General features: G+C 39.7%; 1 protein-coding gene across 1 annotated transcript in view; it reads left to right on the top strand.

Moving 5' to 3' along the window:
* The first annotated feature begins 2,157 nt into the window (after window positions 1-2,157).
* The window catches only part of LOC136876893 (uncharacterized), a 629,665-nt gene continuing 607,387 nt past the window's right edge, over window positions 2,158-24,435 (top strand). Inside the window, exon 1 of the mRNA XM_067150682.2 lies at window positions 2,158-2,227. The gene's annotated coding sequence lies outside the window, so the exon portion shown is untranslated. The remainder of the gene's footprint in view (window positions 2,228-24,435) is intronic.

The raw sequence follows: 24,435 nt of genomic DNA, 5'->3' as shown, positions 1-24,435 counted from the left end.
CGTCCACTTCTCCTACCTTTGACTAATGTGCACAAACATGTTAGACTGGAATGTATTAAACGACGTCACTGGAGACAGGAATGGCAACAGATAGTGTTTTCGGACGAATCCATGTTTTGTTTGTTTGAAAATGATGGCCGCATTTTGGTTCGCCGTAGACAGGGGGAGAGCCATCACATTGAATGCATTCGCGCAAGACATACAGCGCCCACTCAAGGCCTTATTGTGTGGTATCCTATTGGGTACAACGACAAATCACAGTTGGTGCGTGTCCAGAGCACGCGACCAGTTTGACCTACATGAATGACATCCTGCGACCCGTAGCCATACCTTTTCTAAACGACACCCTAGACGCCATATTTTAGCAGGACAATGCGCGACCACATGTTGCTGCACGAACACGTGCCTTCTTGTTGTCACAGGATGTCAGACTGTTGTTCTGGCCTGCCCAACCACCGGACTTGTCACCAATCGAAAATGTGTGGGATATGGTGAAACGACGGGTGTGGTGCTGTGACCCAATGGCAACCACCAAAGATGAACTGTGGAACCAAATGAATACAGTATGAATGACTATACTCCAGGACACCATTCGCGCCTTATGCGCGTCGATGCCATCACGCATGGAACAAATTATCTGTGCCCATGGAGGACCCAGTTCCTATTAGGCACCAGGACACATGCTGAACCTAGGTAACTGAAATGCTAATCGTTTCTGCAGAACGTACTAATGCGCATGTCCTTTGAAAATGAATTTCCTATCTCTAGTCTTTCAAGGTGTTCTGTTTTATGAACATGAGTGTATTTTATTTTGCTCAAGTGCGCCAGTAAGCCGGTGAAGAACCCCCTATCCGCCATCTGGGACGCGCTGCGTGGGATTATCACCTCTCCCCCTGCTACGGCGTTGTGGTAGGTTTATGGATTATTATTATTATTATTATTATTATTATTATTATTATTATTATTATTATTATTATTATTCCGAGCGAGTTGGTTACGGGGTTCTGGTCACGCAGCCATGAGTTTGTTTGAATCCTACTGTCCGCTGAATATGGTTTTCTATGGTTTAACTTCGCACTAACACATTGAGGGTTTTCAGCAACGGAAGAATTGGGAAGGTTGGGACTGTAGCCTTAAAGTACAGCCAGGTGTGAAAATGGGAAACCACAGAAAAACCATCTTCAGCGCTGCCGACGGTGATTTTGGGACCCACCACTTTCCGAATGCAAGGCTCCTAACCGCGAGGCCAATTCGCTCGGTTGTTAAGCCCCTTATAAACAAAATATTATTAAGGATTAGCCATGTCGAGAGTCAGCAAATCTCTCTATTTATCTGAAGATAAGCAATAGTGGGCGTGGTCGATAATTTACTCCTACTTGGGTTGAAGACCACCTACTGTTAGATGGAGTGACAGTCTTAGAAAAGCATCGTAGGAATCTCGAAGTAATCCTTGATGTCTAAATGATGATTGCATTGACTATGGTTATTCCTCCACACTTTCTCTCGTAGTTTACTTCTGTGCGTGAGAGGGCGCGTGCGAGAGTGCGTGCATGTGTGTGCGTATTGGCGCCTGCGTGTATGAGAGCGTATTTCGGGCAGGGATTATTCACATCAGTTACTACAAGGATATGTTAGCGGTTTACACTTTCTGCAAATGCTACCGTAGTAAAACGTTTCGCGCCTGGAAGTGATAAATATTTTTAAGGAAATAATTCAAGAACCCCTTTAAGTGATACAATAATTGAGTTTCCCAACAGAGAGAGAGAGGGAAATGAACGCAGTGTATTAGGCCAGACGGTAATTAAAAGTGGGGAACACGCGGTAATGATTACCAAGGGAAGGAGAGAAGGGAGCTTGTAGAGGTTGTCGCTAGATGGCAGGGGCAGCGCTGACGGTAGGGGTTGCTATTGAGTTCTTCCCCTCCTCCTGCTGTGCCCCTGCTGCTGCAATGCCGAATCAGACCGGGGATATATTCTGCAGTGTGGCCCAAGACTACCGTGTGTGAGTAGAGTTTAAGACACGACTCGGCCGTCTATATAGCAGCACCAAGTGGTTCTGTGACATAGTGCTGTGGAGTGGAGTGTTAGCTCACAAGTGGTGCAAGCGAGCGCAGCGGGGGGGCTCTAGCCTACACCAGCGAACTGTCTTCAGGCCCCCCCTTGTATTCACTACCTACTTGTATACTGCTCAAGTCAGACAATCCAATTGGGTGAAGCGGGTTTCTAAGGTAATGTACCCTTTGTATTCCAGCTTTCCGCTTTACAAACATCCGCCTTTAATATATTGATTCAGCACCAATCCCACTGCACCTATAAGCTTTTTTGAAACCATCGACCCTAGAATATAGTTACTCCTCTTTTTTAACGCTCATAAAACGCCTTTTCTATGCTCTATGGAATACACAGAAGAATGTTTACAGGAAGAGCAAAAAAAAAAAATGTTTCACTACTTTATTGCGGATGAAAATACGCACTTCCGGTTAGCACTGACCTCTAGTTTACCTCATAAGCAGTTAAGTATGTAAGAAAAATGTAAGTATATTACATTTAGTCGTATGAAATGAAGTTTTTTTTCAACTAGAATAAAAGACCGAACTGAAAGGTATACAGGCGTGAATGTAAATAATACATCGTGTTTTCATTGGTTGATGATATTTTGCGAATTTTAAGTGCTCGTCAGGTATATTTTTGTGGTCTCCCAATTCTCCAAATGGTTTACATAAGTTCGATTTGGTTCCCATGTGAGGTTTTTATTTTCCAAGTAAAAATCCAAGTACGTGATTCTTGATATCGTGATGATAAACAAGGTGCCTCCAGTTTAACGTGGACCGGGCGAGTTGGCCGTGCGTGTAGAGGCGCGCGGCTGTGAGCTTGCATCCGGGAGATAGTAGGTTCGAATCCCACTATCGGCAGCCCTGAAGATGGTTTTCCGTGGTTTCCCATTTTCACACCAGGCAAATACTGGGGCTGTACCTTAATTAAGGCCACGGCCGCTTCCTTCCAACTCCTAGGCCTTTCCTATCCCATCGTCGCCATAAGACCTATCTGTGTCGGTGCGACGTAAAGCCCGTAGAAAAAAAGTTTAACGTGGAATCCGAACCACAGGGACGGAACTTTTCATTTAAAAACTCCAAAATGGAATTCACCGATATTAGAACGTGGTCGCCTTTTTTAGAAGCTAGCGACGATACTCGGCTATCACGCCTCCACGTTTACGCTCCAAAAGTATTGCTTATGTAGACAGCAGGATAAATGAACCCACATAACTCTTTGAGCTGATGAGAGCAAAGGTCTCTCAGCTAACCAGACCAGAGGCAGTCCACAAGAAAATTGTAAATAGTGAGGCAATTGGTTCTCACAGGCTTAGCCTATTGGCACTATAGCACTGTTACAATTAATTAATAAGTCGTCTTCTTTCTCCCCTACAAATATTAACTTACATGGTACAGTATAGAGAAGAATTGGTGAATGGTTACAAATTTACGTTCAGTAAATCCATCTAAATTACATTATCATCAAATGTAAAGTTTACAATAAAATTCATCTTCTAAGTTCTTGACCTTTCCAAATTATTTGGAGTCAGCACTAATTTGGATTTCCCCGAGCTTTACAACTCGATGCCCTTCCTGATGCCAAACTTAAATAGAGGGATGCATTCACTATTGCGTGTTTCTTTGGTGATTGGTAGTTTCATAAGTATATGAAGACGTGTATATTAACTTGAACACAAACATGCTTTTCCCGAGCCAAAGAAATGAACCAGATCCAGCTAAAACGCCTGCTCGACCGCGAAACTAACTCGAGAACCTCTGAACCCAGGCCACTAAGCTGACTACTCAGTCAAGATCCGCACTGTTGTAAAGTATTATAATAGGAAAATCAACAATTGTATTAAAATTTCCCACAAGTTAAAGTACAATGTGTTACAATTGTATTATTTACTGTAATATTCTGTATTGTAAATACGCACAAAGAAATGTTAACTGTCATGTAGTATTACATTGACATGTTCCGTAGAAAAAGTCGTTAAAGCTGAACATATGACAACAAGGGACAGACTTTCTTCACCAGATTTTACTTCTTACTTTTAAGATATCTCTGAACGTTCTGTAACAATATCGGTGAGGAAGACCCTTAAACGTGGGAAAGCACTTCAAAAGAACAGAGTTTAGATCTTCGTCGTGAATTGAGGAAAGGTTTAACTTTTTATTTCAAGAAGAAAGGATACGTTGTCCTACGTCGCTCGAAGTTCCAGCTCGTATGAGGTAGTAAACGTACCATGGAAAGAGCAAGGGTAGTCTTTTAAAATCACACATTGATCTCTGTAAGGAGGGACGTGGCAACTGACCCACACTTTTCTTCTCATCGGTCTATTGGAGCTGAGGTGGCGGGACGGTTCGCCTATATCGTGACGTCATTGTTGCTAACACGTCCACTTTGCTCGCACAGCTGATCGATTTAGACTCTAATGTTGGAAGATATCTGGCAGTGAAAAATATAGTTAGATTTTTGTACCCACATTTTATATTGAAATATTCCTATGTTTAAAACCGTAAAAAGTTGTAGGTATAGGGGTGACTAAGCAGAGCATGTAGGTGAAAAACTACATTCCTTTATATGGTAATAATTATTCACATGAAAATGCGTAAAATAATGTTTCTAACTCTCCCATGCTCTTCGGATAGGTATTTGAGAAGTTGACGATAATTAGGGTTCGGAAGTTTATGACCTACAGAAGTACGAAATATGCTAGCAAATATGCCCTAAAAACTAGCTAAATATGCCATAGAAAAGGTAAAATATGACCGAAAAAAGGTAAAATATGACTTCAGAATTTTAAGGTTGGGTATCAAGTATTAGAGTATTACCAACATTAAACGTCTCAAGAAGTGACACGCGATAATAGAGCAGACACATTTAACCACGTAAACTGACAGAGCTACAGTCAGTAATTAAAACTTTCTACATTCATTCACTATCATAGGTCTGAGGCGCAGTTCCTAAAAAAAAAAAAAAAAAAAAAAAAAAGCAAACATGAAGTATTAGCATGGTTTTTGATATCTGCCGGCATACGTTCGTCCAACATTTCTTTCTCGGAACCATGTCTTCTAAACCTGCTACTTGCCTGTTTCGGGAAAAGAAAGAAAAATACGTCTAATTTGAAATCCTTTGTTTGAAAATCGACACCTCAATTTAAACAAAAATTCTCAAACTATAAATAAATTATCTTATATCACCAAAATGAGGAAAATATGATCAAAGCAAAAAAAAAAATGGCCGAAATATATATTTATATGCAACATAAAATTGGTTTAAACTGGGTCAGTAACCCAGCATTCACAGTTATTCTTCAGGGTTCGGGTAAAATGACCTTAATGACGATAATATGAGGAGAATCTCAGATGTCCTCTTCCTCTGGAAATGACAAAACCTCGAGGAAAAAGAAAACAGAATAAATGGAGTAGGTTACATAAACCCATTTCTATTTTCGGAACATTTTGTAAATCTGATTATTAGGTAATCGTCTAGTCCTTGGGTTACATCGCTGTTCACTTTCGTTGTCAACATTCACGCTATATCACAGACTCTGAAAAGAATTTTGTTACCTAAGATGTGCAATGTACAAGGCGAATTTTAAATTTATTGCTTGCAATTACCACATCAAGTCCCATCAGGCAAACGAATGAAGTTTTTCACGGTAATCCTTCAAGCCCGCTTTTATTTAATATCGCCACGGCAGACATTATCAGTCTAATTCAGGACACCCCAAGTACGACGCTATTACTTTATGCAGATGGCATGGTATTAGGATCCTCAAACAAACTAGAATTGATGGAACTAGAAAAATGGGTAAATGAAAATCACTTTGAAATTAACCTTAAAAACAGTTCATATGACATTTAGGGAAGGCGGAAAAATCTATTCTTAAAGACAACCTTTCGTTGTACAACAATCCATTAATCATCTATATATACTCGTATAAAATAAGAATTTTATCTATGCATTGCTCAGAATTTAAGAAGAATGGTATTTCTTTATCGGACGTGTCTACTGTACCAAGATAATGCATTTTTTAATTTTCCGTCATGTCCGTCTGTCTGTACGCGCATCACGAGAAATTGGCTGAAGAGAATTTAAAGAAAATCGGTATGTAAAGTCGGGGAATGACCCACTAGAATCTACGATATAAATTATTGTATTCACGCTAAGTGAAATGGTCCTATTGAGAAATAATGCATAACTAAAGTTATATAGAACTAAATTTCCGATCATTTATGTCATATACATTTTTACCGTACCGGCTATGATAACAGAGATATTCACGAGTCTGTATTTTTATTGCTAAGTCCATATCAGCGTCGAAGCATGATAAAATGGCTAAACAGAATTTAATGAACATCAGTATGTGGAGTCGGAGAATAAGAAACTACAGTCTAAGCTATAAATAATTTTATTCACCCTGGATGAAATGTTAGTTAGTTAGTTAGTTAGTTAGTTAGTTAGTTAGTTAGTTAATTTTTAATAACCCATGTTATTGGTCCTATCGAAAAGTACTACATAACAAAAGTTACAGAGAATACAGTTTCCGATCATTTATGATTTATTCAGGTTTACCATACGGACTATGATAAGAGTGGTATTTCAGAGTCGGAAGAAGACTAAATGTGAAGGCCTACAATATAGAAAGCTCATGCAATTGATCAACAATCACATTACATTGACGATTGTTGTGATGTTTTTTCATCTCTTATGCTGCCACTCATCTTCGACAGATGGGATTCCTGCTGCGTACCGAATATAACAGCCTGTCTGAATACTGGCGGGAAATAGCAGGAGTTAGATAACTTTCTTCGTTAGCATGCCATTCCTCTGGTTCATGAATTTTGTGATACTACTGGTACGTAACACACGGGTTCATCATAGTATTCCGGCTATTCGCTCCCTACTCTGACGCGCCGATTGCAATGAGCAGTGTGCTTACTTAACGGAATAATGGCAGAGGCTCATTTATGACCTGGTCTAGAATTACAATTTTGGTCTATTCCACCTTACAGCACCATAATTCACTAAATAACTCAAAATTCAACCCTGAAAAGAGCCGTTTCTTAAGAAAATCTTCTTAATCTTAACTTTTGTTAAATTCAATTTTATTCCAAATTGGCAGCGAAGAGGGAGTTCCTCCTCTGGCTTGGTGGAAAAATTTGTCTTCAGGTCAAATAGTATTTTCCCCGCCAGTGTAGTGAATTGAGGTTTTCCGACTCATCGGGTACTCCCTGGAAACAGATAAGTAAAAGGGCATAGTTTTCACCATAGGACTCTCCACTATTCGTCCCTAACAACAACAACAAAACTTTGGACTGTTAGATCAGCAGCGTAGTACTGTTCTTTAAAAGTGAGAAAATGTGTGGTTTTTCATTTGACCGAGTATTTCGTATGATAGCTTTTAATCGCGACATTCCTACTGACGTCATTGTAATGACCTATGGTGACTTCAGTTGGGAAAACCACAAAGACAGTCTTTCTGAGGATGTAAAAAGGCAGGTGGATAGTGAGTGTCTGCCATTATAATGAAAACTCCTCAACTTGATTGTGACTGCTGGTAGGCAAGCGGGCGTACCATTGCAATGAAAATTCTCTAACTGAGTCTTCACACAAGAAAATACGTTTGGTGACTTCCCCGTCGCGTTTCTCGGATAACGTTAAGATCTATGCCATTTAATAAAATCTTACTCACAACATGTACACTACCTAACCTACAATTCTGTATACAATGTAGAATTCCGTAGCGGAGCACGGGTACATCAGCTAGTGGTGAATAAATCGAATTACCTCGGTACGACCCTCCAGACTTCAGCAAGATCATTCAGCTATCGTATACAGGAGAGGTCAGCAAAATCCATCAGAGCCATCAATAAGATAAAAAATCTAACAGCCCTATTTGTCACTGTGTTTCTCACTACAGCTTTGACACAATTCCATATGTCCATCTCACCCACTGTGACGTATGGTCTAGAAATAATATGGGATCACCTCACAATCAATGATATCGTCGCTTCACCGGTAAAAGGTTGTAATCCACAAAGCTCTTCCTATCGATTATTCTCCTTAAGACTGGTCACGCCTCCCAGCCACATATGGATATGCAGCCCATCAGAACAATGTCCGTTGTGTTCGTTTTCCTATGCCGACGAGTAACCGTAAATGAACCTAACATGCATTATACAATAGGAGTGCGTAAATACGTAATGCAAGCATACATTCGTATAGTACGGTACAGTAAGGTTAATTTTCCTTTACACATGGGCATAGGAAAATGAACACAACAAAATTTGTTATGATGGACTGCATAACCATATGTGGCTGGGGGCGTGACCAGTCTTAAGGAGAATAATTGATAGGAAGAGCTTTGTGGAATACAACCTTTTACCGGTGAAGCGACGATATCTATTAGAGAGTGTCAAGTTGCGTTTCTTAAAATGTGCCCTAAGAGTTGGAAAATGGCCCGTACAAGATAGTTTACGAGCTAGCGAAAGAATTCTTCTACATAGAGGACCTTAGGATTAATTTATCATTGCCAGCCACAGCACCATCTATACACCTTTTAGAGAGTAGACAAGCAAAGAGAAGAGAGATCGACCAAGACTTTTATACATTGTAACTGACGCCATGATGGACAGAACGTGGGCCAACGAGAATCAAGATCAGAGGCATATAATAACGAGACTCTCCAATTATGGTTTCCACCATAAGATATGTTCAATCAGATCATTCCATAGCCCAAGTGACGAATGTGTATGTGTGTTATGTAATCGAAGGTGTACCATCTAACGGCGTACCACGAAATAACAAAATCTTTTAGTGAATACATTCGGGCGAACCGTTTTTCTTTGTATTTCAATAAAGGATGTATGTTATTATTATTATTATTATTATTATTATTATTATTATTATTATTATTATTATTAAAATTCTCTTCGGAGCGCACAACGTTTACATCTGATTTGAGTAATAATTTTAAAAATTCATTCTCTCTTAGATTTGAACATTCCTATCACGAAAACCGCTGCTCTTTTGTACTTTCCTCCGTGTCAATCCAGAAAATTAAAACCGTGAACTGACAAGTGTCTGTAATTCGCCAGTTTGCTAAATTTTGTTCCATTTATTTATTCCGCTAACACATAACCGGGAATTGTATGTTCGGTTATATATATAAAACCACGGAAAACCATCTTCAGGGCTGCCGACAGTGGGGTTAGAACTCATTATCACCCGAATGCAAACTCACAGCAACGCTATCCTAACCGAACTGTCCACCCACTATGTTCGTGAACCGAGAAGTACCAGATGATTTATAGTTGATTACATCCATAAGGAAATGTCTTTGGAATGTAAATGACATTTCTAAAACAGGCAAAATGACTTAGTGGGTAATTTTGAGACAATCTGTTTTGGGACAACATATTTATTTATAACCTAAGTATAGGTATGTACTTAATGTCCTTGCATGTTACGCAATTATATGTACTTCCTTCATAACTTATACCTATCTTACATTGAATGTCTTGTTATTCGGTATAGTGGTGTAGGGAAGGGATGTCTACATCTTATCTGGAGTTAGTTAACTAACTAGCGCACTACTTTTTTTAATGAACAAAGCAACGTATCCGCCATTTCATTGTATTGCTAGTACAATGAAGGTGGTATTACTTATACAGTACGATATATAGACTAACAAATTTTGTAAAATATTTGAAACTTGGAAATAATGGAACGCTCGTTGCAAAATTAAAGTTAAAAATTCGTATCATGAAACGTGATCGTGGTACACATTATCCATTAAGGGGTCTTCATCCGCTAAGACGACTGCTTTCAGTGGGATGAATAGCAGGTATTGGAATACCACGTGGTCAGCACGACGACGTTCTCAATTGTATGGAGTTATTCGCTGTACGTAAAGTTCATAAAAACATATGAAACGAAAACGAGACTGTTAAGCACAACTTAAAAGTATTCTCGAGGTAGGGCTTTTAGCTTAATTTATGATAAACTATTCATTTCACGTGCCGGCCTCGCGGTAAGGGGTAGCGAGTCTGCCTTTTACCCGGAGGCCTCGGGTTCGATTCCCGGCCAGATCAGGAACTTGTACCAGTGTCTGAGGGCTGATTCGAGGTCCATTCAGCCTACGTGATTACAACTGAGGAGCTATCCGACGGTGAGTGGCGGCCCCGGTCGAATAACGACCGAGTAACAACACCGCACCTCGTAAACTGCAGGCCTTCGGGCTGAGCAGTGGTCGTTTGGTAATCCATGGCCCTTCGGGGCTTGCATAGCATAATTTTTATTAGCTATTCAAATATTTGTATTGGCTCAAAAAATAGTGCGTTCAGTCTAACCATTCTCGGTATAGGAAGGTTCAAAGAAATATGCATTTTATGTACTTCTCGAAAACGGCTGCTAAAATCAAGAAAAGTATCCCTGTGCTCTCTAAAGGGAATAGTATCTACAGTCCCTTCTTAAGGAGTAGGAATTTATTTAAAATACACAAGCGATGTTTCTCCGTGGTTCAGGCTATTATACGTCGGCCTTTCACCGCTGCGTCCTCGCTTAAAGTCTCGGGAACCCCATGTGCATTGGAGCTGGACAAAGCAGAACAGGTTTTCTACGGATGTCTAATATCTCCATTTCAGTGCCGTTCCAATAATAATAATAATAATAATAATAATAATAATAATAATAATAATGTTTGTTCAACCCTTCTCCTGTTTCTCTACGCGATCATGTATGAGGAGAGATGAATCAGTCGTGGCGGGTTTTTATGACCGGATGCGCTTCCTGACGTCAGCCTCATCAGAGTTAATGAGATGAAATTAATGACGTGATATAGGATACGAGGAAGGGAGGGGATAATAATAATAATAATAATAATAATAATAATAATAATAATAATAATAATAATAATAATCCTTAAAAAATTATAATGTCCAATCTGAAACCGGATGGAAACTTCGGAGCAACATAGAAGTTTACCAGAAGGTGGAAAGAATCTCGGAGACCATGAAGAAAAAGAGACGCGTTTGTCGGACATCTGTAAAGAATGAACTCAAACAAACTTACCAAACAGATATTAGATTGTTTCTGGAGAAAAGTGATCACTGCAGCATGGATTATGGAAACGAAGAAGGATATGAAAAGAGGTTAAACATCTCGGAGTCCAACTGTTAGAAAGGAATACATTTAGGAACACAGTGAAAACATCTAGAAGGGGTTCAAGCCGCAGGAAGAACTAAGAAGACCGGAAGAGCCTGGGCAAATGAACAACGGAAGTTGGCCTGCGAACACATGTAAGGAGAATTGAATACAGAGAACACTCCGCACGAAGAGTAATAAAGTTGTAGCGTGATCCTAAGTGGTTCATTCGCTTGTAAAATAAATAAATAAATAAATAAATAAATAAATAAATAAATAAATAAATAAATAAATAAATAAATAAATAAATAAATAAATAAATAAATAAATAAATAAATAAAATAACAATCATCATTATCATTAAACATCCCTTGTCCGGATCCTTCGATGAGTGGCCAGCATAGTGGCCTTCGGTTCAGATGGTCCCCAACCAAATGGGATTTTTTTTGCTAGTGGCTTTACGTCGCACCAACACAGATAGGTCTTACAGCGACGATGGGATAGGAAAGGCCTAGGAGTTGGAAGGAAGTGGCCGTGGCCTTAATTAAGGTACAGCCCCAGCATTTGCCTAGTGTGAAAATGGGAAAACCACGGAAAGTCATCTTCAGGGCTGCCGACAATGGGATTCGAACCCACTATTTCCCGGATGTGCCCCTAACTGCACGGCCAACTCGCCCGGTGAATGGGAATTTCAGTCGTGTCTGGTTAATTCCACCAGTTTAGGTACTGTTCGACTTAATACACGCTTCTTCATGTACACACAACACACCACTACGAAAACACGCAATGGTCGAATACATCCCTTTTCATTGGGCTGCCGACTGGAAGGGCATCCTGTCGTAAAAGCGGGCCGAGTCTGCAAGTTTGACACAGATTACGACTTCACCAGGGTGTGGGAAAAGCGTCACAAAGAATCTTTCTACTACTGTCGCGTTTCAGGGAACCTGTACTCGTCCTGAAATGGGGTATTTTCAACCAAAAGGGTGAAATTCAATACTTCGTCTTTGCACCTAGAAAAACCACTATGTGATATATATTTCAGTTTAGAACTCTGACCAAAAACGTTTGTCATCTAAGGTTCAGTATTGCATGAACTATATCAACGAATTTTCGTTCTGTGATACATGTGCCGCGGGTTAGTATTTCTCCCTTCAACATCTAGCGGTATTTCGAGGCGCAACGACGATTTATTTCCTTATCGTCAATATTAAAGTGAAATTGGAAGTATGACACATTGTTATCAATATAACATTGAAACACTGCAATAACTATTGCTGATGTTATACCTTTCCAGTAATTCAAAATTAGTATTAGAATTTACTTTTACAGTTAAGGTGAGTGGGAAAGCCCAATTTTGACAATGTTAATTTGACAGAAAATATATCGCAATGTCGCAGGAACTATTAAGGTTGAAGTTTTGAAATTTTTACCACTGACAATTATAACTTTCCCCTAGCTACTGGACTAGAATGAAGTGAATTGAGTGAACAGCTGTACATTTAGGGATTTTTCAATGTTCCATATTTCAGCAAAACAATGTAATTAAAATTGCTTTAAATTAGAAACCAATCAAGGGAAATACTTTCTCTATTTCAGTAGCTACATTAAGGCATAAAATACCTCTCTGAAAAATGAACTCCTTAGCTTGTATACTTCATGAGATAAAGGGTCAGACATAGGAAAAAAATGTCAATTTTCAGAAACTGAGTTCAAAGTAAGGTAAAGTGTTCACTCACACATTTACCCATGTTAGCACCTAAATACAGGCTGGTCCTAGTCAGCATTATCCAAGTGTCTGTTATGAAGTGCCAGCAACTTCTTCACACACAATTCTGGAACATATTAGTGAAAACCACACCACAGCCTTCTAGATCAAACGTTTACAGGAATAGGTAACATCAAAGAGAAGCATGCCCGAAGTTGTAAAATTTCTCACTTGTCCATGAATATTCTAAAATAATGTCTATAATGTTTACGTGTAGCGTATCATAATAAATTATACACCATTTCATTTTTCATATTACAAGTAATTTTATGAGACAACATTTGGAAAATGTCATTAAAGAATGCTTCCCCACTCCCCTTAATTCACTTAATTTTAATTGTAATACTTCGGCTACATCCGCAGCATTCCGGGTAATTCTGCAGTGGTCTGTGAATTCATTGCCAATAAAATTCCAAATAGTACTACTTGAGAGAAGTAATGAATATTGTACGTGGGCTTTTTTTAAAATGATATTTGTTCGTGGCGTCGACCTATGAAAGTCTTTTGCCACTACTTTCACCATTTGAGAGGAACCTTGAATGTGGGGCAAGGAATATTAAGGACGACACAAACATCCACTCCCAAGGCCGGGGATATTAATAAATTACAATTAAAAACCCCTGACCCAGCCGGGAATCGAACCCGCGGTCGCCGGGTGATAGGCGGACGCGTTGCCTCCTACATCACGTGGCCGGCTGTAAGAGGGCTACTCATCTTAAAGAAACGTGTCTTCGAAACACAGTAAATAGGATAAGTACTTAAGGTTCTTGATGCTACCGTCAAAGAGATCCAACCCGATCACAAGTTCTCCGCACGTTGAGTGTGCATCACTCTAAAGTTATATTTCAGTTAGCGCGGAATTAACGGAAAATCCCCTGTAGGTTTCATAAAAACGAAATTTTTAAAGGCAGCGACCATAATATTTCTCTAGAATTTGGTTTTAATTTCGAGAGACGCTGCTCCACTTACAGACTGAGGTGACAAGCGGATGCCGCAGGGACTGCCCTAACTGAGTCCCTATTGAGGCGCGCAAGGGATTTTACGCTTGTTCATAGCCAAGAAGGGAAGTTGTTTGGACAGTATTCTTCACGTTGAAGCATTGTCCTCGTCTTTTAGAAGTTAGGGAAGAACATTACTTTCGTTTAAAGCCATTTTTTTAAGAAAATAAATCACTAAAAGTCAATGCGCAATGGTAGTCTCGTTTACCACCGGGACAACTTTCTGACGCGGAATCAAACTCGGAACGCGCCATTACCACCTCATCTAGGTATGTCCTACATTGAAAAGTACAATTATTTATATATATTAACAACTTATAGCTATATGTTGTAGAAAGGATAAATTATATTATTATTATTATTATTATTATTATTATTATTATTATTATTATTATTATTATTATTATTCTTGAAATGTTTATAAAGTTTTGCCTATATTCATGTAGAATACGTCTGCACTTTCGTACTTGCGTTGGTAAACGATACAAGAACACAAAAATCTAAAAATATAAATAATTTCCAGACAAGACGTGCGACGATGGTGTTCGATATCTCGTTTTGAAGAAGGAAGCCTGTTGTATCTAGAAACAAGAGTCTGACCTCGGTATGACGTCATCGGGTGGTGCAATAGTGCTGCCATCCTGAGGTACTAACATCACCGTGTCATGCAGCTAACAATTACTGTAGCACATCGTGTGAGATACTGTATGATTCGTTCCATTGTATTATATACATATAAGGAAAAATCAAATAGTCAATATTTGAGAAAATTGTGGTGCGAAGAAGTGTGAAAAAAGCTACCTTTTCGTAAATAGAGCGGTTTGTTACAATTCCAAAAAGTCCAAAATTACCAATGTCGAGTGTCAAAAGGCTTATTGGGAGCGTCTCAAAGTTACGGCGGCTGAGCGTCCTGGGGCGAGTTCCGTGCTGCTAGAGCCCCAGATGAGCACATCTACTGCCCCAGTGGAGGAAGGCGAATGGTTTGGAACTCGCGGCCTTGAAGATGTTTAAATTTGGTTAGAATTAAGAAACGAAATGTTCAGCATGAAATTTCAAACCCGTTTTGACTAGGAACATTTCGACAACACTTAGCGATACGGTACGTATTTTACGTTAAAACATCCGGCCATGACTCCGACACAGCTCTGTTCGGGTTATTCCCTAATATTTTGCTTCATTTCACAAATGTTAATTTCTCTGTTTTTTATTTGGTAGCATAGTGTCAGGTATGAGGACGTGAAGTAGAAAACAACAGAGTGTACTGTAAGCATGGCTGAAAGTGCACCAGGTTATCTAGTCCCAATATGTTCGACCTTATGAAGAAATATTATTATTATTATTTATAATATTAATTATTAATTATTATTATTATTATTATTATTATTATTATTATTATTAATAATAATAATAATAATACAATTTATCTTTCCTACAACATACAGCTATAAGTTGTTAATATATATAAATAATCGTACTTTTCAATGTAGGACATACCTAGATGAGGTGGATTCCGCGTCAGAAAGTTGAAAAATTTGGACGTGGGATTTTCGCTTCTGGGGGGGGGGTCCTGAGGTTCACTCAGCCTACAGCAAACATGAGTAACAGAATGATTCCTGGGAACGAAAATGGCCGAAAATAGAGATAACCCTTCTATCCCACTAAGAGGGATAGTCGAAATATTTGCCTTTCACTCCACCAAGGGCTTTGTACGGAGATGGCTTTATTCTTACATATCAGTGCAACTTGTAGCTAAAGGGCATGTCCGGAATGAATTCGAAGATAAAGAAAATGTTTCCTTCATAGTGGTGCTCATTTCGTGTCCTTTGACGAAGATAAATTTCACAAAAAAATTATTTTTTCTATCCGTGAGGAGAAATAGGCCTATAAGAGAAGGTAAAAATCTGTATTATTTAATGATTTTGCGAGGCATAATTATTTCACACGCGTCGTGTAAATTGTATAGAGCCATTGTACGTTTTCTACTTTGCCATAAATCATGATTTTTCAATATCGGCTTGTAAACACTGGGAATGTGAACACTGTTTTCTTCCCGACGGTGGAACACAAATTGCATTAAAAAAAGAAAGGTTGGGGCATGAAAGCTGAAATACAAAATGACGTATTTCACCCAATCAAGTGAATATATTAACTTTTCTCAAAAAACAAAATAAAAATGAGATCTTCCTGGAAGACTATTTTGTTTCGTGAAATGTGCGGCATAAGGACAGGAAATGGCTTCACAATTATCGGAAACGCATTCAAGGAAATAGAGTGGTTTGTCACAATTCCTAAAAGTTCAAAATCATTCTGATATCAATAAAAAATATTACAATGTTGGAAAGAGAAAATCGATTAAAAGCACGCAAGTGTATTATGAGTTGTGGGCTAATTGCAATGCTGGGAAGAGAAAGTGGATTACACATTTAACAACTTTGTCATGCAGTCTACAAATAAAGTAAAAACATAGTTGTAGTGGAAGATAAGTTGTTGAATTATTTACCTTATTCTATCTTTCCTTTTTTCTTTACTATTAGTTTTGTGTCGCACTGACAACGTTTTTTGGCGACGATAGGATAGGAAAGGGAGAGGAACCGGAAGGAAGGCCATAAATTAAGATATAGCCCCAGCATTTACCTGCTGTCAACATCGGAAACCACGGAAAGCCATCTTCAATGTTGCCTGACAGTGGGGCTCGAATCCACTATCTTCCGAATTAATGTTCACAGATACGTGGCCCAAATTGCGTGGCGAACTCACTCGGTTCTATCTTTTCAAGTACCTAGTACTTCTGTATACAGTATTTACAGGGTGATTTAATTTTTATTTGATGTAATGTGAGAGTCTAAAATTATCTAAATGATTGGGATAATAAAGCCAGGCTGTGTTTAGTAACAAATTTGTTTTACTCTTATTACATTAGGCTTATGAACTGTTTTCATTGGAAATGAGTGGAAATCAAAGCCTTACCTGTCTTTTTTCTTTTGTGAAATATAGAACCTTTTATGTTCTTATACTGTATTTTTTAAATTATCAAGTAACAGCTGAGTCCGTCCGGTTACAATCTCGCTGTTTAGAATAGGTATCTGATTTTGCATCCTCTATACCTCAATGTTATGTTTGATACTCTGATCAGAGTTGCTGTTCTCACTTTTACGAATTATTAACCTGACATGACGCTGTAATACGTGCGTGTCCTAGTTTATGTGAAAGAGAAGCACTTTGGACATAAATAACTATTATCTTCCTGATTACATAAAGGATTTAATATAATAGCCATTGGAACTTTAAAAGTAGAACATTTTGACATATTCTAATTTTACAAAGAAATTTGCAATTTCCTAATTAAAATGGTATATCGTTTATTAAGTCGGTCATTCCAGAAACTTGTTTAATATATTTACTAAGTTAAATTACTCAATTTTTCACATGCCTATCTTGAAACCTCTATATTTCCAAAACCAATTGACAGGTAAGTATTTGATTTTCATGAATTTTCGTTTGTACGTTGAAAACATTGCCTTAAAAATAAGGCTACTTAGAGTGAAGAACTTGATCTGTAATTTATTTTATGAGTATACATAATGCATTACTGTGTTAACAATTTTCGACATTTGATATATACAATATACAGTCGAAACAGAAATTGAACTACAGAAAAAACTGACTGAATGTAACAAAATATTATGTAAACTTGAGCTGAGGATGAGTAAAACAAGGACTTTAAAACTACCATCAATAAAGATGGAACAAACTCAAATCTCTATTTAGAAGGAACCAAATTACAATCAGTTTCTCACTTCAAGTGCCTCCGAAGTACAATCTCAAAAGAAAAGAAAAGGAAATAGTCAGGACACAGAAAACATCACACTTTAACAATAAAGTCATAAACCCACGCTTGGACTGCAAAATATCACAAAAACCAAAAACTGCCGGAAAGTACTTCGATCTTACTGCCTAAGAATAAAAGCCCTAGGGGAAATGCTGGATAGAGCCACTTTAATCAGATGTGGAAGAGAGAGGTCTCAGATGGGAATATGTCTAGGTACAGAAGACATATGAAGACTGGAGGAAGAAGTGCCCGACTACTCTGTACCAATTCCCTCTCTGAGGGTTTGGCAGTGCTGGACGCAGTATTGCGCTACGTCGAGCACCAACCAGGAGCTATACCGAATGTCACTATACTTCTTACAGTAGAAATGGTGCCACAGTGCTGCTCAAAAACGACGCTGCATTTTAAAACAAAATATTCTGGACGATCTCTTTAAAGTTTAAAGTCGTATTATTTTTAAACTTGGAGAAGTTAGCCCATGCCTAACTTAGGTATGTCCTGTATTGTTTAAGCTTCTGTGTGCTCATTGAACATTTATACAGACATTACCTTTCGATTTTCTCTTATTTTCTTGTAATCCGATTTTTTTTGTCATTCGAGGTAATGTCAGCCCTAATTAGCTGAAATTACTGCGCCTCTACGGTGGTATGTACCTATATCTCTCGAACTAAAGAACGGGAAGTATACAAATTTCAGGAAGACTTTAAAAAACTAGAAGAATTAGGATAAAAAAACTGAACCAGCAGAAAAAAAAAGAAGGCGAAAACGAAGATAAGAAGAGTAGGCCTACATAGTAGAAGGTTATTTGATATGTACGACCTATTGGAAAATGTACGGAATCTATTTTCAAGAAATGTAACTGGAATTCGCACATTGCCTGGCTTGAATGTCACTAGAAATAGTAGATCTCGAAAGTGAACAGGGAGAGAGGAAATGCAATTGTGTAAGAATCGTGCTCCTGTATACAGCGAGTTGCCCGACTGCTGCTTATTTCCCAAGAGGTTCCTTCTGTGAAATGAAAAAAAAAAAAGGAAAGGGTCACTCTATCAAGTAGTAGACAACTGTAGACAGTATCCGGAAGAGTAATGCGTTAATAATAATAATAATAATAATAATAATAATAATAATAATAATAATTAGTGGACACGTGCTGGTCCACAGCATGGTCAGATCACTGATCTTAATATGCCTGTCACGGTCATATTGTTCTGCCTGCCCTCTTCAATAGTTTTGAAATGAAAATCCACAGCGTGTTTCCAGTCATTTGACCGGTTCAGGAATGGAATGAATGAAGCCCCCATCTAGCGGCGAGGATAGGAATTGTGCCGGCTGCCGAAGCCTGTCGCACTCCTCTGGAGCAATGATTCATGAATAACAGATGAAATGAAATGATATTGGAGAGTGTTGCTGGAATGAAATATGACAGGGAAAACCGGAGTGCCCGGAGAAAAATTTGTCCCGCCTCCACTTTGTCCACATGGAGTGACCGGGATTTGAACCACGGAACCCAGTGGTTAGAGGCCGGCGCGCTGCCGCCTGAGCCACGGAGGCTCTCTTCAATAGTTTTATGAACATTTAATACCGGCACATAATAACTGATTCATTCTTAATTTAGTTCACAACACTTCTTTTCATACAATATTCTCTGTGATTCGATTATTCGGCCGATTTGCATCTTAACATTTTCAAGCGATCTTGCCCGAGATAGTGCAACATACAATTGGCCGTGACTGAACACTGGTTCGGGTAAGTAGATACCCACTTTTTCAAGCGTTTGTCGCTGCTCTTTATCAATGGTCATACACAGTCTAGTCGACTTGATACCTTCTCGTCTATGCGTACGTAGATTGTTTTCTCTTAGCAGCATGTAAATTAACAGGAACGTTCTGCCATCTATTGAAGGAAGGTCAGAGAATCTCCTTTTTTTTACACTTTGCTTTGCCGACACAGATAGGTCTTGCGACGATGGGATAGGAAAGGGCTAGGAGTGGGACGAAATCGGCCGTGGCTTTAATTAAGGAACAGCCCCATCATTTGCCTGGTGTGAAGATGGGAAACCACGGAAAACCATTTTCAGGGCTGCCGACAGTGGGGTTCGAACCCACTATCTCCCGGGTGCAAGATCACATCTGCGCGCCCCTAACCGTTCAGTCAACTCGCCCGGTGGTCAGATAATCAAAAATTATCTGGCAGAGAATAGTATTCTTCCATGATCAGAGGAAGTGTATACTCTCTGGCTTGACAGGTAGTAATCAAACATGGTTGATGCAATGACTTCAGAGGGTAGCGGGTTCAATTCTCGGTCGAGTCGGGGATTTAAACTTTCATTGGTTAATTCCATTGACTCGGGGACTGGGTATTTGTGCTGTCCCCAACAGCCCTGCAACTCACACACCACACATAACACTATCCTCCACCGCAATAACACGCAGTTACCTACACATGGCAGATGACGCCCACCCTCATTGGAGGGTCTGCCTTACAAGGGCGGCACCCGGCTAGAAATAGCCACGCAAAATTATTATTATTATTATTATTATTATTATTATTATTATTATTATTATTATTAAGAATGAAAATCGAAAATCACACATAGTATCAGAATATTAATGAAACTGTAAGTCGCTTAGTAACATGAAAAGTACAGAATGTATTGCGGGGTTGGGTAAACCTTCGCCTGCAATTATTGGAGTGATCATTTAAAGACTTGATTTTATGATTACTCAAAGTTGGTTGAACCTAGAGACCTACCAATGTTTCATGATTCACCGACAGGCAATTCCAGAGAGAATGAAACAGAAATTAACCAAATCGGTCCAGTAGAACGGATGGACGGATTTGCCAAAACTGCGTTTAGTAAACTCTTTTAATATACAAATAATAATAATAATAATAACTTGTAAGGCATTATTCATCCCGACCATTGGTCACAATCAGTAAGCCTCTGTGAATCCATGGTTGAGTGTCGGCCTCCGGATCCCAAGATAGCGGCTTCAAACCCGGCGGAAGTAGTTGGATTTTTGAAGGGCGGAATAAAGTCCATCCGAAACTCCATGTCGTACGATGTTGGCATGTAAAAGATCTTTGGTGACACATTTGGTATTTAACAGACAAAATTCATTAAATCCCAGCCAAAGACGCCCAAGAGAAGTTCGGTTTTCTCTGCCATCTAGTAGGTCTAGAGTAAAACGGAACGTTGAAATTGACGAGCAGACAGCCAGAAGGCATTAAATTAAAATATCTGCAGACGGTAGCTGCGGCCACACGATTCTTCTTCGTTTTCTTCTTCTGATTCTTCTTATCAATTTGACCTATATAAATTTGTTATATTTTTTATGCAAAGTCCGGAGACGCTCTCCAAAACATTGAAGATGTAAATATTTCTTTAAAATCTAGTGGGATACAATTATTAATTCAATGTCCGTCACCCATAATTTCCTTATTGGCAACAAGTTATCAAATATCTCTCTTTCCGTATGTTCAGTAATTAGTCTAGACCGATGATCACGATGTCTCTATTCCAAATTGCACTGGCATGCTAAAAGCCATGGGATGAGGGACTTGTACCGTGTAGGCGCTCCTCTATCTCGGTCAAGTGCAGTGACTCGTCTTTTTATCGATTCCAAAAATGGAAGAAACACCTGTGGAGAGATTCTGACCCATGACGTTTGTATAGCTACCCACAGCTTCCTGCTATTTGTAGGTGCAGGGTCTTGCGTGTGAATGGACCTCAACACCACGCTTGACAGGGTTCATATCACGCGAACGACGTGGCAACAGCAGTCGTTGAAGCTCTCCAGAACTCTCCTCGTACCAATTCTGTACAATTTGGCCCGATAACTCTGTGTATTATCCTGCTAGAATATTTCGTTGTTGTAGGGGCATGCGAAGTCCATGACGGCTGCAAGTGGTCACCAAGCAGTTCGGTGTAGCAGTCGCAGGCAAACAACTTGTTCAGGTGGATCAGCGAATCCAGCGCATGACACGTGAACACACCCCGCACCATTATGGCGCTACCACCAGCCAATATGGTACCTTGTCGACAACTGGGGTTCATGTGGCCTACGTCATATCCAAATCCTACCACCAGCTCGAAACAACTGGAACAGTGACTCATCGGACCAAGCTGTATGTCTCCAGTCCACCAGGATCCAATTAGCAACCTCATGCACCAAAGTGAGACGCTGTGTTCGGTGTCGTAGTATTAACAAGGGCACTCTGGTAGGTCTTCATCTCCCATATCCCACTGACGTTAAAGAACGCCGGATTGAACTACTAGATATACGTCTGATAGCTCCTGCATTACATGCGGGTATGATTTGAGCCAGTTTGACTTGTCTGTTACCGGGCGAGTTGGCCGTGCGATTAGGGGCGCGCAGCTGTGAGCTCGCATTGGGTTCGAATCCCACTGTCGGCAGCCCTGAAGATGGTTTTCCGTGATTTCCCGTGTTCACACCAGGAAAATGCTGGAACTGTACCTTAATTAAGGCCACGGCTGGTTCCTTCCCATTCCTAGATCTTCTCTGCCCCATCGTCGCCATAAGGCCTATCTGTGTCGGTGCGACGTAAAGCAAGTAGCTTGTCTGTTACCACGGACACCGCTAATCGCGATCATTAAACATCCGTGGTCGGCCACTGCGCTCTTCACCATGAGTGGTAATGCCTTCCATGAGGTATTCTCGATACACAAGTCACATCGTCTATCGAGGAGTATTAAATGCCCTCACAACTTCGATAATGAAATGTTCCATCCATCTGACCACCACTATCATTAATTCCCCGTTCGAAATTCAATAATTCACGCAGCCTTGACACGACTAGCACATACGGTATTTACACTGACTCTTGGGATGTCAAATCACACCTGTTGCAGACATCAGGGAGAAAAGCAAAACTATGTAATATTATAAGAGAATTGTGGGTAAAGAAATCTAAGAAGGTGAAAACATAGGGGATGAGTGTAGCTAGTAGTGAGGATATGCATGTGGAGGAATCCTAGACTCTGTGACTAACGTAATGTCTAGGAAATATTTCAAAGACTAAGTTTATCTACGGCCACACTGACTCAAATCACATCCACATTCAATGCAGAAGGTACCAGACGTTCAGTATAGTCAGCAGGTCACACCCGCGTTCTTTAGCGTCAGTCGGATACGCCCAAGAGTTATTTATATGACATACAGTGAAAATCCACAGCCTGTTTCGAGTCATTCGACGGGGCCAGGAATGGAATGAATGAAGCTCCCATCTAGCGGCGAGGATAGGACATGTGCCGGCTGCCGAAGCCTGTCGCACTCCTCTGGGGCAATGATTACTGACTGACAGATGAAATTAAATGATACTGGAGAGTGTTTTTGGAATTAAATATGAGAGGGAAAACCGGAGTACCAGGACAAAAACCTGTCCCGCCTCCGCTCTGTCCAGCACAAATCTCACATGTGACCGGGATTTGAACCACGGAACCCAGCAGCGAGAGGCCGGCGCGCTGCCACCTGAGCCACGGAGGCTATAGGACATACAGTATATAAGTAAATTATACTTAAACAATTTTATAACATCTTCTTAGTTGGATTCTCTAATATAATATAATATAATATAATATAATATAATATAATATAATATAATATAATATAATATAATATAATATGGATGAAAAGAAGTCACATGAAATCTACCAGGTTACAGAAAAAATTAAACATAGCCTTATCAATGAAAAATCACAATGATTGGCTAAAAGAAATCAGTGGAGGAATCAGAGACTAAATTAAATTGGCATTAATGAAGAGACCGTTCGAGGTAGAATAATATTCAGAACCTTAATTCTGAAACACAAATTTTCTGTAAACCCCATCCGACTAAATGCAGGATGGACTGAAGAACGTGAAAAGGAAGTCAGCGAGAGGATGAAGAGATATTGGGAAGAGAAGAAGAAAAAAATAAAAAAGGGCTAATAAGTTCAAACGCGCTCCTTAATTGGGCATAACGAATCAAAAATATATAATGTATTTTGTATTATATTTGTGGAGTAAGAGTAGCGTGCCTGTATTTTATCCGGAGGGCCCATGTTCGACTACCGGTTACGTCAGGAATTTTTACCTGAATCTGACGGCTAGTTCGAGGTCTATTCAGCCTACGTGATTACAGTTGAGGAGCTATCTGACGGTGAGATAGCGGTCCCGGCGTAAAAAGCCAAGGATAACGGCCGAGAGGATTCGTAGTGCTGACCACATGACACCTCGTAATCTGTAGGCCTTCGGGATGAGCAGCGATCGCTCGGTAGGCCAAAGCCTTTCGGGTTTGTTGCGTCATGGGGTTTGATTTTTAATTATAATCAAAACTAACTGCGTGTGTTAATTCTAATTACAATAAATGAATACTCTCTCTTAAGTTGGTAAATGAAATGGCGTATGGCTTTTAGTGCCGGGAGTGTCCGAGGACAAGGCTCGCCAGAAGCAGGTCTTTTGATTTGACGCCCGTCGGCGACCTGCGCGTCGCGATGAGGATGAAATGATGATGAAGACGACACATACACCCAATTCCCATGCCAGCGAAATTAACCAATTAAGGTCAAAATTCCCGACCCTGCCAGGAATCGAACCCGAGGCCCCTGTGACCAAAGGCCAGCACGCTAACCATTTGGCCATGGAGCCCTATTCC

Source organism: Anabrus simplex, chromosome 1 (genome assembly GCF_040414725.1).
Source record: "Anabrus simplex isolate iqAnaSimp1 chromosome 1, ASM4041472v1, whole genome shotgun sequence".
Taxonomy (NCBI): domain Eukaryota; kingdom Metazoa; phylum Arthropoda; class Insecta; order Orthoptera; family Tettigoniidae; genus Anabrus; species Anabrus simplex.
Note: the sequence above shows the minus strand (reverse complement) of the source record. Positions and strands in the feature narration are given on the sequence as shown.